Raw genomic sequence first — 5,773 nt, forward strand, 5'->3', positions numbered from 1 at the left:
CAGGCTCAGTTGGTTCCTGTTGTTCCTCTGTTGTGTCCTCAGGACCTCCTCCCTTGGCTTCTGCCGGGAGAACGCATAAGCTCTTGAGACCACTCTCCGTGGGTAACCCCGTTCTTGGAAGCGTTTCGTGAGCAGTTTTGATTGTTCCTTAAAGCATGCCATAGTACTGCAGTTCCTTCTAGCACGTAGGAATTGGCCCTTTGGAATACTGTCACGTAGATGGCGTGGATGAAAGCTGGAATAATGCAGAATATTGTTGGTGGCCGTCTTCTTACGGAAGAGAGTAGTTGTGATCCGATGGTCCTCGATTGTAATTCTTAAATCCAGGAAATCCACCGTCCTACATGAAAAACATGATGTTAACCGGATGCCACATTGGTTGGTGTTCAGCTCCTTAACGAAGACTTCCAGGGCTTCCGCTGTACCTGTCCATAAGATCACAATATCATCGATAAAGCGGTACCATTTCAGGACGTGCTCCTGATAATCATTATTCTTGTAAACCTGAGTCTCCTCCCACCACCCCATAAAAAGATTTGCGTAAGGGGGCGCACACCTCGCCCCCATGGCTGTCCCGGACACCTGTTTGTAATAGACCCTATCAAAAATAAAATAGTTTTTCTCCAAAATGATTTTGAGAAGGTCTAAGACAAACGAATCGTGACCCCTACTACCTGTTGTATATTTATCCAAAAAGTAACCCACGGCAGCAATACCTAGGTCATGATTAATGTTGTATCCAAATGGTGGTGCTAAAGAGCAACATCACGTGAGTAGACTAATAGTAAACACTCACTGATGCTCACTTGACGGACTAAAAACCGTACCAGTCGTAGCTGTATAATACAGAGAGGATGTGGAAACCACAAGAGAGACGACCAACAAGGGTAGCTATAATTGAAGTAAAAAACTCTTTATTAAATACATATCTATAAAACATATTAGGACATAGATAGAACATGGGTGGGGAGATGAAACATGTTACAATACAGGTACTCCCCTATACAGGACTAAATGTGCCGGCAAAGCTCTGACTCCCTAATTGAAAAGGATCTTAGTAGTGGGAGGAGACACCAACAAGATGGAAAGGCTAAATAGTAATTGAAGTACTATATATCTATTACATCACTATGCCCTGAATACAGTGGGTCAAAACTAATATATATGTGGATCTCTATAATGCCCGTATATATTAACAGTACAGAGTAATGGGGCAGAGAACCAAAGACCCCTGGGACATCCCAAGTGGCCACTAATATCAGGCATGAGAGGTATACGATAAACCCGGTAACTCAACAATAAATGCCATAACCAAATGTGTAAAGCATGTCCCAAGGAATAGACCAGGGAGGTGCCAATGCACCTATGTGGAACATAAACACTGCGGTAAGCCGATCATTATTACCTGGTCCTGGACTGCAGGCTGGTGTGCAACAAGAGTGTAGCCGGCACGTCTACCCGACGCGCGTTTCGGAGCCGAGGCTCCTTCGTCAGGGGTATGTGTCTGAATGCCTGCGTGCCGGGGTTTAAATGCGTGCCCGTCAGCCTCTGCAGCGGCGTCGACCGGAAATGACGCAGACGTTGCCACGGCAACACTACCCACAGCGGCGGCGACGTCATGCGAGGGCGCCGCCATAACCATGGCAACCGCCCGAGCATAGAGACGCCGCAGACCGCGGGGAGCAGCGATTCCCAGCCCGTATGCGTACAGGGGACGCCGCTGTAGATGCGGGGCGCAAACCGGACTGGAGACAATCACCGTTCGCACAGGGTGAATGGATCATGTCTATCTATAACCTAAAATCCCTAAGGGCGTAATAAACTCCGCCAGTCCTCCCCATAGACCTCATTAGGGTATCAAGACCCAACCTCCAAAATCACCATGGTCACAAGCACTACACCTAAACGGCACTAAGGCAACAATATGGAACAAGAACCCATAGATGGAATACACCCATTATACTATCACAAAACACAGACAGAAGAAACATAATATAAACAATGCCACAAAAACACAAAAAATAGAAAAAGACATATAAATAAAAAACAAAAGGAAAAATAGGACGAAATCCGTATCCCCCCACAGGCTGTAAACTCGGAGGGTGAGGTTGGATGCTGTTTCTTCCAAATGCGATATATCTAGGACATCATCCGATGCACAAATGGTGACTTGGGTCCAAACGACACATCTGACATGTGCTGACAAAGCTGCTGCCTCGATCCCACGAACGTGTTCTCTTACTCTAATTTTTAATTGCCTCGTGGTTAGGCCTACGTAAATCAGAGGACACGGGCAAGATGCATAATATATGACATTCTTAGACGTGCATGTTATACATTTCTTAATATTGAATGTCTTGTGTCCTGTCGAATCTACAAATGAATCTGCCCTCAGGATGTTCTTACACGCTACACATTTACCGCAGGTGCGACAGCACGTTCGTGGGATCGAGGCAGCAGCTTTGGAAGCGGATGCGCAATTATTAAAAACGATACCACGTCATTTTAAGCAACATCACAATTGTGACAGCAGTGGTTTACTGGTTAAAGGCATCGATTTGATTGAAACTAATATCAGAGGCGGGAATATCTCACAACGTTTGGCACAGCTTGAGACACGGTGGATATGGACACTTAATAGTGTCCATCCCCACGGACTTAATGAGAACATAAGCTTTGCGCCTTTTCTGTGATCGTGACCGGCATATAGGGGATTTGGTCATGTGCATGATCGGGTGCACCCCTATTTTGTTTTTAACATTGTTTTTATGTTTTAGATCCATTTCTATTGATGGACATGTCAGATGTGTTGTTTGGACCCAAGTCACCATTTGTGCATTGGATGATGTCCTAGATATATCGCATTTGGAAGAAACAGCATCCAACCTCACCCTCCGAGTTTACAGCCTGTGGGGGGATACGGATTTCGTCCTATTTTTCCTTTTGTTTTTTATTTATATGTCTTTTTCTATTTTTTGTGTTTTTGTGGCATTGTTTATATTATGTTTCTTCTGTCTGTGTTTTGTGATAGTATAATGGGTGTATTCCATCTATGGGTTCTTGTTCCATATTGTTGCCTTAGTGCCGTTTAGGTGTAGTGCTTGTGACCATGGTGATTTTGGAGGTTGGGTCTTGATACCCTAATGAGGTCTATGGGGAGGACTGGCGGAGTTTATTACGCCCTTAGGGATTTTAGGTTATAGATAGACATGATCCATTCACCCTGTGCGAACGGTGATTGTCTCCAGTCCGGTTTGCGCCGCGCATCTACAGCGGCGTCCCCTGTACGCATACGGGCTGGGAATCGCTGCTCCCCGCGGTCTGCGGCGTCTCTATGCTCGGGCGGTTGCCATGGTTATGGCGGCGCCCTCGCATGACGTCGCCGCCGCTGTGGGTAGTGTTGCCCTGGCAACGTCTGCGTCATTTCCGGTCGACGCCGCTGCAGAGGCTGACGGGCACGCATTTAAACCCCGGCACGCAGGCATTCAGACACATACCCCTGACGAAGGAGCCTCGGCTCCGAAACGCGCATCGGGTAGACGTGCCGGCTACGCTCTTGTTGCACACCAGCCTGCAGTCCAGGACCAGGTAATAATGATCGGTTTACCGCAGTGTTCATGTTCCACATAGGTGCATTGGCACCTCCCTGGTCTATTCCTTGGGACATGCTTTACACATTTGGTTATGGCATTTATTGTTGAGTTACCGGGTTTATCGTATACCTCTCATGCCTGATATTAGTGGCCACTTGGGATGTCCCAGGGGTCTTTGGTTCTCTGCCCCATTACTCTGTACTGTTAATATATACGGGCATTATAGAGATCCACATATATATTAGTTTTGACCCACTGTATTCAGGGCATAGTGATGTAATAGATATATAGTACTTCAATTACTATTTAGCCTTTCCATCTTGTTGGTGTCTCCTCCCACTACTAAGATCCTTTTCAATTAGGGAGTCAGAGCTTTGCCGGCACATTTAGTCCTGTATAGGGGAGTACCTGTATTGTAACATGTTTCATCTCCCCACCCATGTTCTATCTATGTCCTAATATGTTTTATAGATATGTATTTAATAAAGAGTTTTTTACTTCAATTATAGCTACCCTTGTTGGTCGTCTCTCTTGTGGTTTCCACATCCTCTCTGCATGATTAATGTTGGTATATAACGCCTCAACATCGAGTGTGGCCAGGATAGTGTCATCAGGTAATACCAAGGGATCCAATTGTTGAATGAGAAATGACGAGTCCCGTATATAGGAGTCCAGTTTTAGCACAAGGGGCTGCAAGAAAAAATCCAAGTAAATACAGGACTTCTCATATAGTCCCCCAATCCCCGAAACGATGGGCCTACCCGGTGGCTCCGACACGGATTTATGTACTTTAGGTAACATATAGAACGTCGGAACCATCGGGTGTCCCACCGTTAAGAAATCCAGTTCTCTTTTGCTGATGATGCCCTGATCGTGGGCACAATGGAGTAATCTATCCAGACTGGCCTTAAAGACTGGGGTTGGGTCCGATGGTAGGGCAACATAATGCTGTAGGTTATCTAGCTGTCTCCTTGCCTCCCTGCAATACATGTCCTTCGGCCACAGCACTATGTTGCCCCCCTTATCAGCCTCCTTGATAACAAAGGCCTCATTAGACTTAAGTCCCTTAAGCGCCCGTTTTTCCTCCCCTGAAAGGTTACCCTGACCCAATTTATCCAACCTAAGATCCTGGATATCCCTGCTGACTTTATCAAAAAAAATGTGAATAGTGGGGAACAAAGAAAAGGATGGGGTAGCCTGTGAGGGCAACCTTCCATCAAACCTCCGCCTACCTGGATGATGTTCATTTTCTTCTAACAGATCTGTAAGATCACGTAGTAGTTGCCGGTCAATATCTGTAAGTCCATCCATCACTGTAGGGTTCTGATGGAGCATCCTGAAAGTCAGTTGTCTGCAGAACATATATAGATCCTTAGTTAACTCAAATTTATCCAAGATGCTCAGAGAGGGAAAAGGATAACCCTCTAGACAGCAGCTTTTTCTCGACAGTGGTTAGTGTGTAGGACGATAAGTTTATAATATTCAACTCACCCATGTCACCCTCCGGAGCTGGGTGGGTTTCTAACGCTTGCGATTGTTGTACCGGGTAACCCTCTTGAAATTCGGTGACCAGTCTCTGTTCCTGCCATTTCGTTTTTTCCGGCCTGCGGTACTTCCTTCTCCCGCGTCTGTGCCGCTTTCGCGGTCGCTGGTGTCGGTAGACAAAAAATCACTCGAAACCAATTCCTGTGTTACACTGCCAGCAACAACCTCCTGAACCAGACGTCGCCTGTTAGTCATTCTTTTATTACCCTGGTGTGTCCATTTGAAGGCTCTATCTTCTGCGTAATCAGTTCTGTCCCTTTGAAATTTTTCTCTTTTGCCCCTAATAATGTCCTTCTCAAATTTTTCAATAACCACCTTGAGATTCTCTTGGAAAGGGGTAACTTTTTCTTTCTTATCAAACTCTTCCAACTTCCCATCCTTACTCCTGATCTCATCTTTCAATTGTGCCAGTAGTTTGTAATCATGTGCAATAAGTAAATCAATAAGTATATATGAACAACTCTGTAGACCCTTCTCCCATGTACATTTGAAATCCGTATCTACTTCCCATGCCGGAAAGATTTGCACCCTTAAACCTCTAGGTGTGATATTCTGTTTCTTGTAACTCTCCAGTGTTTTAACATTCCACCAGGTTTTGGTTAGATTCTTATGCAGATGCGTAATCTCTGTTGTTA

The 5,773-nt window shown here is 45.5% G+C and overlaps 1 long non-coding RNA gene across 1 annotated transcript; it reads right to left on the bottom strand.

Annotated features, from left to right (window-relative positions):
- Positions 1-267: 267 nt before the first annotated feature.
- Positions 268-5,103, bottom strand: LOC138674185 (uncharacterized). Its single transcript, XR_011320522.1, has 3 exons — positions 5,085-5,103; positions 4,826-4,944; positions 268-340 (listed from the first exon to the last, which is right to left on the bottom strand). It is a non-coding gene; the product is annotated as an uncharacterized lncRNA (long non-coding RNA).
- Positions 5,104-5,773: the final 670 nt, after the last annotated feature.

The sequence above is a fragment of the Ranitomeya imitator genome, chromosome 4 (assembly GCF_032444005.1).
Source record: "Ranitomeya imitator isolate aRanImi1 chromosome 4, aRanImi1.pri, whole genome shotgun sequence".
Taxonomy (NCBI): Eukaryota; Metazoa; Chordata; class Amphibia; order Anura; family Dendrobatidae; genus Ranitomeya; species Ranitomeya imitator.